We start from the raw sequence: 12869 nt of genomic DNA on the forward strand, positions 1-12869 counted from the left end.
ACGCCACAGACTGTACAGCTGATGCAGTCTCGATGCCTGTGACTGACGTCGCTGTGAACAGCAGCAGACGCTGTGGTTCAGAAGGTAGCAGCGGCTGCGTATGTGGGCAAGGATCAACCTCCATGGCATGACGTTCCTTGCTCTCAAATGGCAAGGGCTGCTCAGGGGCAACAGTCTAGGACGCAGGCAGCGTTTCTGTATCATGGAACTCTATGGCAGGTTCCCAATAATCACGAAAACGTAACTGATGTTGGTGCTGTCAATAGTTACCCTATTTGCCACGAATGGGCAGTCATCTGCGTGATCCTCATTTGTGGCGCTTGTTAAGGACATGGTGGAAAATTTTGTCCTTTGTGCAGTACTTCATTATGAAGTTGGCATCTGAAGCAGGCTGTTAAGGGTGAAATAGATGCAGCAGAGTGCAATGATGACGAACATGTAATAATTGCGCCGATGAAGCGACGTGAAAAGGCAAAATGTGACAGATGCTGACAAACAACAGATAAACATTTTCCCACGAGTATGGAGCACGAAGTTTGGGCATCTGAGCCTTGAAAGTGCTGATGAAACATTTGGCTTCACCGTTCGAGTGAGGAGAGAACGGTGCTTTTTAGATATGATAAATCCCATTTTGTCGCAGACTTGAAAATCCATTGAAGAAAACTGTGAACCATTGGCCAAAATGATAGTTTATGGAAAGCCTTCTAAACAACAGACAGAAGCCAGTGCTTTTATAGTGGTAGTGCTAGTTGTCGAATTCATTGAAAAGACAAATGGATATCTACTGTATGCATCGATAATAATTATCCCCCATGTGTTCCATAAAGGACAGCAAATCGATGTAAATGCGTTGCCAAGGACTGTAAGATCGAGGCCAATTGAAAAATTCCTGGCACAGCACTGCCTGACATCTCAGCATGTGTGACAGTGGGCAGTCATCTATTCAATCTACTTGTCAAGCCCGAGATGTGTACAACGCTACATCACTAGCTACTTATTTCTAATAATTCCCCAATGTCCTTTACATAATAGTTTAAAAACGTATTTGTGCAATGATACAAGAAATGACTCGCATTTGTTGATTAGGAGTATGCAGTAAAATTACACCATTTTAAGAGAAAGGCTGCTGTGTTTCCCACAGTATTTGCAGACTAATATATCTGAAACTGATTTCGTATTATGAGGTCAAACTATCCGAATGGAACTCTTTAGGAATCGTAGTGACTGATCCTGTTCAGTAGCTTGTAATAAACGGGAATGGGTTGCAGCATATGCAAATCAGATTGATCAATCTGAAGTCAAGGAAGGCACATCTTTTGTGAGATGGAAAAGATCAGTCTACAGCTTGTGATCTGTCAGGAGAGAAAATGTTCTACCATGCAGATATTGATTTCGTGACACCATAGACGATGGTTAAGACTTTCTTTTCTGGCAGACTGCAGTTGGCTTGGACCTTTTTCAATGTCTAAGATGTGAACGCTAACGGGGCTTTCAGAGTTGTCAACTTTGTGAGATAAAACATCCCCTGTTCAATATGCTGACGCATCAACTAAAAGCAATACTGGTTTTTGGAGGTCAAAATGAATAAGCCATGGACGACCAAGCAATACATTTTTCAGCTTTTGTAATGATTGCTTGTATTATCCAACCCTTTGGAATGGAACATTTTTACATTGAAGGCGAAGCATAAGAGCAACAACTTGCGCTGCATTCAGAGTAAATATGATATACACTGATAAGCCAAAACATTGTAACCACTGCCCACTGCGATACTGGATGCTGCCTGGAGGTGTTGTGAGCATATGACATGGTGACAAAAGTATGTAAGCAGAGCAGACATGGATGGAGGATCTCCCTAGTGAAGATGTAGGCTGCAAGTGGGGAAATCCATGAAGATAAGCGACTTTGACAAAGGGCAGATTATTATTACATAGAGCCTGGGACCGAGATAGCGGCGAAGATGGTCGAATATTAACATGTTGCTGTTGTGAACATCTATGGAAACAGGCAGAAGGAGAATGAAACTACCATTAGGCGCTAAATGGTAGGGTGTCCACGACACTTTTCAGAATGTGGGGTTTGGAGGCTTGTCTACTCTTAAAATAGGATAGATGATGATCTGTGAAGAGAGCAATGCTGGTGCATGCACAAGTGTTTTGGATCACGCCGTTCATGATAAATTGTTGAACAAGGAGCTCCACAGCAGATCATCCCTATTTGTTGACATGTTGGTCCAACGACGTCGTCAGTTTCGATTGCACTGTGCAAGAGACCATCGGGATTCAACTGTCGACCAGTGGAAACGTGTCGGCTCTTCAGGTGAAACATGTTTTTGCTTCACTAGGTCGATGTTTGTCTCCACAAACGCCGTCATCGAGGTGGATGGCGGCTAGAAACGCTCAGTGCTCCACGGTGGGAGCAGTATTGTGCTGTGAGAGACATTACCCTGCGCTTACAGTAGTAATCAAAGAAACGCTGACAGTTGTGAACATGTGCATCCCTTTGTGTTGAATGTCTTTATCGATGGCGATGTCATCTTTCAACAGTGTAGCTACAATGGTTTGAGGAGCAGTATAGTGAACTCACATTGATGCTTGGCGACCAGATTCGCCTCATGTAAATCCTATGGAACCCATCTGGGTCGTTGTTGGGCTCCATCACTGAGAACGTAAATCAATGGCCCATTATATACGTGAATTATCTATGTGTAGACATCTAATGCCACATACCTCCACAAACCTACCAAGAAATTGTCGGATCCCTGATACACATAATCAGCCATGTAGTCTGATCCAGAGATGAACAAACAAGCTACTACGCAGGTGGTGACACTGTTGTGGCTGATCAGTGTAGTAGGTCAGTTTACCCAGAACTGCCTGTAGTTCTTATGCATCTTGAGGAGGAGGTAATCTCCAGATGGCCTCAAATGTGCTTAGTTGATGGGCAGGTGCCTTGGGCTCAATGAGATATCCCAAATACTCAGTTTCAGCACTAAAAATTGAACACTTGCGCAAATTACACTTAAGCCTGCGTCATTTACAGCTTTGGAAAGAGATTCTCAATTTCTGAGATAGTGTTTATGTGTTTGTCTGGACATAATGATGTCATCCAAAAAACTCTGAAAATGACGAAACTTTCGACAGCACTTCTTCAAGAAACCATTGAAATAACACAGGAGTAGATGCGCTTCCATTTGAATGCACTGGTACTGACACAAGCTGACATTTGTACTGATCACCATAAAATTTTTAATGCCTTCATCCACAGGAAGTTGAAGGTAGGCATGAGATAAATCAGTGTTAGAAAAGAATCGTCCACCTGCTAGGTGATCCATAGGGGGACAGAATCAATAATCATTGGACTGTTACCTATTGTCTTGCTGTAAATGTAAACTCTGTCCACAGGTCGTAGCAGACCCAGCAGTACAGACCAGCCGCAGTGTTATCCTCAGCCCATAGGCGTCACCAGATGCGGATATGGAGGGGCATGTGGTCAGCACACTGCTCTCTCAGCTGTATGTCAGGTTCCGAGAGCAGAGCCGCTGCTCTTCAGTCAAGTAGCTCCTCAGTTTACCTCACAAGGGCTGATTGGATACCGCTTGCCAACAGCTCTCGACAGACTGGATGGCCATCCACGCAAGTGATAGCAGAGCCCAAAAGTGCTTATCTTCGGTGATCTTGTGGGAACCAGTGTTACCACTTCAGGACAAATATTGTTATAAAGGTGGGCAAAAATCTAATATTCCCATTGATGATTTTTTTATGAAGACAGAAGTAGATGTCCATTGACTATCAGAAAAATGTTTCAAGATACCAATTTGTGTTAAGCTGTTGAGTTCAGAAGCAACTTCATTGCGAATGGCTTGAGGCACTGGACGTGCATAGTAAAACTGTAGTTGGGCATTGTCATTAAGTATAATATGAGCTTGAAAATTCTTTGCTACCCCAATTTACCATCGAACAAATGTCCATATTTTTCACTCAGTTGATGTATGCTAGCAAGGGAAAGTTGCATATGACTAACATGCACATTGTTCTAAATATCTAATCCAAACAAATCAAGTGCATCTGTACCAAATATATTAAGATTTGTGTAAGGTTGAACAACTGCGAATGGCACAGATACAGTCCAATTTTGATATTTTGATTTCAGAGTGCACATCCTGGTAGAGATACTTTCACCATTGTAGTCTGTGAGACACAGATGTGTCCCAGTTGCCCATAAGTAGTTTTACTGAGCAGTGAGACTGAAGTATCAGCATCTGTTTGAAATGATACAGAGTGATTGCAGATCTGTAATAATATGAATAGTTTGCTATTTTTTCTGAATATACTGTCAGCTCCAACTTTTGGAAGTCCGCTTTTATCTGTTTTGTGAGAGACAGAGTCGTTTCCTATTTGTCCATGTAAGGAGAGCCGATTGCAACTAGCCAACATTTGCATTCTAGTGCGTCGCTTTGTGAGTCATGTCCTTATGTCTATCGTTTCTGTGTGTATTGCCAGGAGTAGCAGGTAAAGATTCAGAATGTGATATTATATTAATCTCGATTTGCTCAAATCTAGATGGAAGTGGAATAGAGGGTGTTCTGATTTGTGGCAGTGTAAGCATTCCACTTGGTGCAAGAAACAGTGTTTGCGACCATGTGTGACATAAAACTTGACATTGGACTTTGGAGCTCATGAACTTGCTGTATAAGTGGCCAGGCCCCCTTATGCCCTGCTATGTTTTGGTGTGTGGGTGCTGTCAACACGAGCTGTGTGGGGTAGAGCGTGCTTAGAACTAAGCTTGGCCAGTACTGCAACAACAGGCACTTGAAAGTCAATTTGCGCGAAATCTTGTACTTCCTGAACTTTGATTACTTTAAGTACGTCATTGTACAAGGACTGTGATGCTTCAAAATCTCAGGTTGTATTCTGCTGGCTGCAAGATTCTGTATAATGACATCGTGAAGCATTTCCTCGTGAAAAGAAGGTCCACAAGTTCAGTTAAATTTACAGTTCCTAGTCATGTCCTTGGGTTCAGCAATCTATTCCTTGTAAAACTGATATTGTGTATGAATAACTTTGAAGTTAGTGGCAGCTACATGAATCTGTACTTCTAAAAAGTCATCAAGTGTGCTAACGACTTCCTCATATGGTAGGATTTGGGGCTCTACTTAGGGGAATAGCTTAGGATGCAGAAAAAAGAAAGAACGTTGTGAGTCTGCTGTGACTTTGTAGGCTGCAAATGTTGTTCAATCTGGATGCAGTACTCTGTTCATTCCTTTTGTTTTTCATCAGAAAGAGAAGGGGGAGAGGTGCCACCTGGCCACCAGAATTCTATGCTTCAGTAGTAGTTTGTTGTCCTTACTGCACATGTAACAGTACAGTAATGCTCGAGAATAACTCTCGAATTTGTTGACTCTGAATTAAATATAACTGCAAAGAGTGTTTAGTCTCCAGAAGTTGCCAATGCGTACGCAATTTTAATCACTTCAAGATTAGATATAAAAAATTCATGAACACTCTTATAATAATGAAAACCTAAAGAAAACTAGGCACTTTCCGCTAATGGTTGTTTCTAGGAAAGAAAAATTTCAATTCATCCCACCAACACTGAAAAAAATATTGGTTATTTTAGCATGCAGATATGTTGAAACACCTCCCATAGATTTATGTAGTCACAGATCACAAACTCATCACTATAAATATCTGTTGTGTCCATTAGAGTAATAAGATGGATGAACACACTGGAACACATCAAACACTATATGAGAAGAAGGATTGAAACATAACTGTATTTATTTACAATATATTCGATACAAGCACACATAACTTTGTTTCCTTGTGTCTCTCTGCAGTCTTATACTCTGTTCCACAGCCCCTGGTTACCAATATTCACTAGCAGCTGGAATAGCAGTGATATCGAACTAAGTTCACAAAGTCTCACTGGCATGTGTTGTGTTCATAAGATATCACTGCACTATTGTCTGCACTCTCAGTGTGATAAGAAAGTAGTCTAATAATAATAAAAAGATAATCCGAGGACAACCTAAGGTGAAACTCTGAGTGCAGCAGTTTAGAAAGACACACAGATCAGTAACAATTGCAGTTAGTGTGGTGGTGTGAATACGGTGTCCTTTGGTGTCATGTGTAGCACTACATGGCGGTGTGCTGCAAGTTCTATCTAACAATGGTTCATGACAGCCGATTTAAATGTTCCTTTTGCAAGGATGAGAGCAACATGGGATACGCTGAGGGAGATCGACGAAGACACTATCCAAAACAAACATGAAAAACACATCAAACATTATTTACAAGCAACACATAGAGCTTTTTGCCACAGCGTTTTGATTCCATATAAGTATCAAATAACGTCAAAGTAAAATGTTATTTATGCAATGAGTAGGTTGTAGATATCTGACTTCTTTTGTGGAAAAACTCTCGTGGAGAAAATACTCAGATCGTCATGGAACATCTGCAATGTGTCACTAAAACAAAACAAACAATAAAATGAAGACTAAGAAAACAATTAACGACGAGATCACTACTATAACATAATAAAGTGCAGCAATAGTAGATTAACTTTCGATGTTAGCAGATGATACCATTCCTCCTTCCCTCCTACCTCCCCGCACCGCTCTCGCAGACACACTTATATCAACGTCATAAACTTTCTTCCCGAGGAACCTACAGTTTGAGGTCCATTTTCCGTTCCTTTGACAGCCCGTGTCAATGCTGCCACTTGAAATGCATTATGGAATGTTTTGGCGTTCCGTTTCATTACGATCTGTCAAACATGAATCGACTAGAACCAAAGCCATCTCGTCTCACTAATTTCATGTCAAAATATTCCTTACGACAACTCTTGATGTCGACTTTCTATTTTTGAAGGAGTATGTATATGCCACTATTTGAAACTGAATGTGGTATGTTTTTTACGTTCCTTTTTGCGACTACCAGAATATAGATCGAGTCGCATTATGAGAAAGATCTATGACGATTATAAAATAAATTTTACGTTACTTCTTTTCAAAAGTTATTTAATAAGCATTTTGGTACTTCATATGGTAGTAACCTAACAAAGATATTAAACCGTCGTTACGTCGAATTTTCCATTGATCTTTGCTTAAGTCATTCTCGTTGTTACGTTAGAGTGGTCAGTCTTCGGTTCTGCTGCCTTTGGAAAGGTCTTTAGCATCGCGTACCCGGCAGGTTAGCTTTGCGGTGCTGATACTGAAAAAGCGAGGAGGTATTTTAAAGGTAAAGATTGCAACTGAACCATTTTAAATTGTTATAATTTTTGTAATGAGCGTGAGGGAAATTTAAATTTCAACTAATTAGCTCTGGAAAAGGCCAATTCCGTTCTTTGAAAACAGGCGAGGGAATGACGCCACCAGAATGGCGGAGGTATTCATTGGATCTATAACGCAAAATTATGTTTGTTGTATTTTGTGTAAAAATAGTTTTAGGGGGGGTATCGGCGTTATTAAATGTATATTCAAAGTAGATTTTGATGAGTTTTTTAGATGGAGATATAGTCTATTTTAATTTTTTAAACTTTTGCCGCCATTTTTGTTCAGTAGCGCTGTGATGTCGTGTCTCATGCTGGAATTATCGACGTGATGTACTACTTATCTCATAAAAAATTGTTTCGAAGCAATTTGTTACACTTGATTATATGTACATTTTAATGGATTTCTGAGAGATTTAGTTGCAGTGGGAACTAATCTAGTTACTAGTTAACTATATATCCTTGCAATGGCCTATAGTATGGGAGTAAGATTTTTTATTTATATGATAGCAGTTTGTTTAAACATACATACACAGAAACAGTATGTAGATTGGACGTACCGGTTGCATTGTTAGGTCCCACAGGCCAAAAGAAAAATTGCTAGCCCTTTTTTTTGTGCAACTTTATCATAACTACATTTCGTGTGTTCAGTTTGGAAAGCTTATTCGTAGGGGGTCGTGTCGGTGGATTAGGATTGTCGGTACAATACTTTGGGCATATATCAAATCAAAATTAAGTGTAGGTCAGGAGTTGGGCGGTGGCCGTTCTGAAGAAAATGTGGAAATTAAAAGCAATTTCTAATTTACAAAAGAACGTTTTATGCTTCTGTAATTAATAAATACAAAATAAAAAATTTTAAATAAATAAAAAGCACAGAAAGATGAATACCTGAGATCAGACCTAAATTCAGTTAGTAATTACTATTAGTGCAGTTCTTCATACTTCGAACCAATCATTGCACATCAACATTTCTGCTTAGATAACTTATGTTTGTCCTTTAGCAGTTCGAGGGTTCACAGTTACCACTACTTCCCTACTGCTTATGGAAAGAATGTTTCGATGACTCAGAAATGTAAAAGATGGTGACGGTGGATGTAAGAAACGTGATTTCATCCTTCTCCTGACTTTTTTTCAAGTACACAGGTTAACCACCAGTGTCCATTATAATCACAAGCAGCATATCCTTTTATGTCTTTGAACGGTATCACTGTCAGAAACTGTCACCAGTTCAATTTCTCTATCATAGCTTGAATACACTTTTGTTATTATTTTGTCCTTGCTAAAAGGAATAAAAATGTGAAGTTTTGTGTCCCAACAATTTTGCAGCGTTTCTCAAATCTCTCAATAAGTTTATTTCTTCATTTTTGTGATCTTCTTTAGTAGCATACTTGAAGTTCATTCTTTCTTTGTTATCCTTGGCAAACACATAAAGTTGTTTGTGTCATTTGATCACTGTATGGCTGTTGCAGACTCGCACGAGCTGCAAGTTGTTTAACTGTTCCACCAATACCATCACTAGCTCCCTTCCCATGTGAGGTGGCTGAAAAATGCCATTCAGCTTTAGTTTGCAAATCTTCTTCATGATGGCACATTTTTATAATGAGCTGCATCTCCATTAGAGAAATAATATATTTTTCTTGGTTCTCTAGTGAATTTAAGTCAGGAAGTCCATAAAAGTATGATTGGAACAGGTGCAAAGCAACAGTGTCATGTGAGGCATTCTGATATGATTAAAAGACATGTGATAGCTTGTTCCCGTCCTTGTAATAAGCAACAATGCGTTGAAGCATTGCTTGCATGTTTGTCCAGTGATTGCCTTGAACTTCGTGCCAAAACTTTTTGATGATGGCAAACGTTTAGGAAGATCTTACAATTTTTGTTCTGGGCAGCAGAACTGTAACTAAAACAATCTGCATTTACATTTATGCTCCGCAAGCCACCCAACGCTGTGTGGCGGAGGGCACTTTACGTGCCACTGTCATTACCTCCCTTTTCTGTTCGTTGCATGTGGTTCTTGGGAAGAACGACTGTCTGAAAGCCTCCGTGCATGTTCGAATCTCTCTAAGTTTACATTCGTGACCTCCTCGGGAGGTATAAGTAGGGGGAAGCAATATATTAGATACCTCATCCAGAAACGCACCCTCTCGAAACCTGGCGAGCAAGCTACACCGTGATGCAGAGTGCCTCTCTTGCAGTGGCTGCCACTTGAGTTTGTTAAACATCTCCGTAACGCTATCACAGTTACCAAATAACCCTGTGACGAAACGCGCCGCTGTTCTTTGGATCTTTTCTATCTCCTCCGTCAACCCGATCTGGTACAGATCAATATTTTTAATTTCTGTGAAAATGCACTGCAGGGATTTGATCAAGGGAGTTAAAAACGTGCGCTGCAATTGTATAACGAAGAGAATCACTGAGTGAGGAGTAGCTGATACTTCTTGGTTCATAATTGTTGTCAATGACAAATGGATGTAACATAACTTGGCAATTTTTTCAATGAAATCTTTGACTAAAGGAAAACTTTTCAGCAAAATACATTAATGTAATTGTCATGGTTTGAGACCTCCTTTAGTCAATTGCAATTGTTTGCTCTGGTGCTTTACAGTGTAGTGGTGAGTAGAAAGGGCGAAAAGTATTGTAACGAATTCTTCAATGAACTCAACTATTATTACTCTTGTTTAGTTTTTGTGTGAATCCATTGTTTAATTGAATTGGATCCTCAGGATCAGTGTGTGTGCAGAAACATTCAAATATTCCATTAGAGCTTCTGTTCTTGGACATAATACACAGTGATGAAGCATGCAGTACTTCTCAAAATTAGACAATTTTGCTCAGTAATATTTTATGATCTTTTATTTCACTGTGTGCTGACATTTGTTGTAACAAGCACATTTGTTTTTGAACCATGTAATCATCTATTTTAATAATACAGTCCTTTTTACCTGGACAAATCTGGCAAGATTCATCATAACAATATTGTGACTCTTGTTTTCACAGCCTCAGCATGTTCCTATATTTACCTTTGGGCTGTGCTACTATTCCCTGCTCAGCTTTTAAGTTTCTAGCCTTTTTACTGTACTTTCTGGAACATGCAATTCTTACATGGTCTTTTTAATAGACTGACGTTGGGGGGGGGGGGTCAAAGTCTGAATTTTCTCATGATTTTGATACATATCTTAATTTGTCTTTAAATTCTTGGATCAGCTGGCTGTAATGTAAACAAGTAGAGCATTGTTTGCTTGTGCATGGTTGCTCCAACTCACTGAGATCTGATTCTCCAATTGCTGCAGTTTTATTAATAATTGTACCTTCTACTTGATGCATTTTTTTTTTTTTTTTTTTTTTTGCTTTCCATGTCCTTTCTTATCCCTTGCACAAATTTGAAGTTTTAATGGTGCTATTCCAACAGCCATTAAGCTTGCATTTAAATTGTGAGAAACATTAGTCCCGCCATCATCTGATTGAGGTGAAATGTCCATTTGTAAATACTTCATTCTGTCATTCTTTTCTACAGGATGGGCACATTTTTGGCCTTGTTTATTATCAAATGTGGTTATCCTGTTTAGCTGGTAAGCTGTTTCAATGTGCTTGAATGCAAAAAATTTCGAGCAGCATGATTTTTCTTGCCAAGAGGGTTGCAGGTTGATCTTAAATTTGTCTTTGTAGGAGTAAAGCTTCATGATGATGATGATGATGATGATGATGATGATGATGATGGAAAGACACTTCAGTGTTTTCCGTATTGTGTAAACCAGTGTTGCGTAAGCAATTATTGTTCTTCTAATGAAAGTTCCTCGACAGCTTTCAGTCCTTTCAGGGCACTGTCGTTAAATGGCATGGGGATTCCACATTTCTAATAAGTAGATACATGTGCTAGCCTAATTTGTGAAATATGACAGCCAGTCAGACTATAGTTTGACGAAAGACCATGTCCATAATGCCCTTTTCTTACTACTGGCTTGTGAAACTTGGGACAGATTTGTTGCTCACTTTCAACTGAGATTATGCCAAAAGCATTGCCTTCTGAACTTAATTTTCCTTGTTTGTGTTCAGACCATAATGTTGCATCACTATGCCCAGAAGAATAGATTAGGAAACGTGGCATACCAAACTTTGATTTCTTTGTTACTTTACAGTCTCCTAAAACAAGGTATTTACAAAAATTGCTCTAGCAACTCAACCAAGTTATAGGTGAACTGAATCTCTGCAGAAGTTCATGCTGAAGGTGTTTGTGGCTTTCCTGTTGTATGCTGTTGCTTGTAATGATTCATGCCATAAATTGTGGCAGGGTGATGTAATGAACCAGAACCACGTGTAGGAAGCCAATGAGATCTCCTTTGTAGATAAAGTTACATGGAATATTGCTCTATTAAGTCAGCCCCCCATGAGCCATGGACCTCGCCGTTGGTGGGGAGGCATGCGTGCCTCAACGATTCAGATAGCTGTACAGTACGTGCAACCACAACGGAGGTGTATCTGTTGAGAGGCCAAACATGTGGTTCCTGAAGAGGGGCAGCAACTTTTCAGTAGTTGCAGGGGCAACAGTCTGGATGATTTACTGATCTGGCCTTGTAACATTAACCAAAACAGCCTTGCAGTGCTGGTTCTGCGAATGGCTGAAACCAAGGGGAAACTACGGCCCTAATTTTTCCCGAGAGCATGGAGCTTTACTGTATGATTAAATGACGGCGTCCTCTCGAGTAAAATATTCCGGAGGTAAAATAGTCCCCCATTCAGATCTCTGGGTGGGGACTACTCAAGAGGACGTTGTTATCAGGAGAAAGAAACCTGGTTTTCTACGGATTGGAGTGTGGAATGTCAGATCCCTTAATTGGGCAGGTAGGTTAGAAAAGTTGAAAAGGGAACTGGTTAGGTTGAAGTTAGATATAATGGGAATTAATGAAGTTCGGTGGCAGGAGGAACAAGACATCTGGTCAGGTGAATACAGGGTTATAAATACAAAATCAAATAGGGGTAATGCAGGAGTCTGTTTAATAATGAATAAAAAATAGGAGTGTGGGTAAGCTACTACAAACAGCATAGTGAACGCATTATTGTGCCCAAGATAGACACGAAGCCCACGCCTACTACCGTAGTAAAAGTTTATATGCCAACTAGCTCTGCAGATGAAAAAATATGTATGACGAGATAAAACAAATTATTCAGGTAGTGAAGGGAGACGAAAATTTAAGTCATGGGTGACTGGAATTAGAGAGAAGGAAACATAATATGTATTAGGGCTAAGAAATGAAAGAGAAAGCTGCCTAGTAGAATTTTGCACAGAGCATAACTTAACCATAGCTAACACTTGGTTCAAGAATCGTGAAGGAGGGTTGTATACATGGAAGAACCCTGGAGATACTAAAAGGTATCGGATTTTATAATGGTAAGACAGATTTAGGAACCAGGTTTTGAAATGTAAGACATTTCCATGGACAGATGTGGGCTCTGACCACAATCAATTGGTTATGAATGTAGATTAAAACTGAAGAAACTGCAAAAATGTGGGAAATTAAGGAGATGGGACCTGGATAAACTGAAAGAAGCAGTTTGTACAGTGTTTCAGGGAGAGCATGAGGGAAGAATTGACAGGAATG

At 39.8% G+C, this 12869-nt stretch overlaps 1 protein-coding gene across 2 annotated transcripts in view; it reads left to right on the forward strand.

Annotated features, from left to right (window-relative positions):
• The first annotated feature begins 7095 nt into the window (after window positions 1–7095).
• Window positions 7096–12869, forward strand: part of LOC126268111 (zinc finger protein on ecdysone puffs-like) — a 33661-nt gene continuing 27887 nt past the window's right edge. For both annotated transcript variants that reach the window (XM_049973629.1, XM_049973630.1), the window contains exon 1: window positions 7096–7241. The gene's annotated coding sequence lies outside the window, so the exon portion shown is untranslated. The remainder of the gene's footprint in view (window positions 7242–12869) is intronic.

The sequence above is a fragment of the Schistocerca gregaria genome, chromosome 4 (assembly GCF_023897955.1).
Source record: "Schistocerca gregaria isolate iqSchGreg1 chromosome 4, iqSchGreg1.2, whole genome shotgun sequence".
NCBI lineage: Eukaryota > Metazoa > Arthropoda > Insecta > Orthoptera > Acrididae > Schistocerca > Schistocerca gregaria.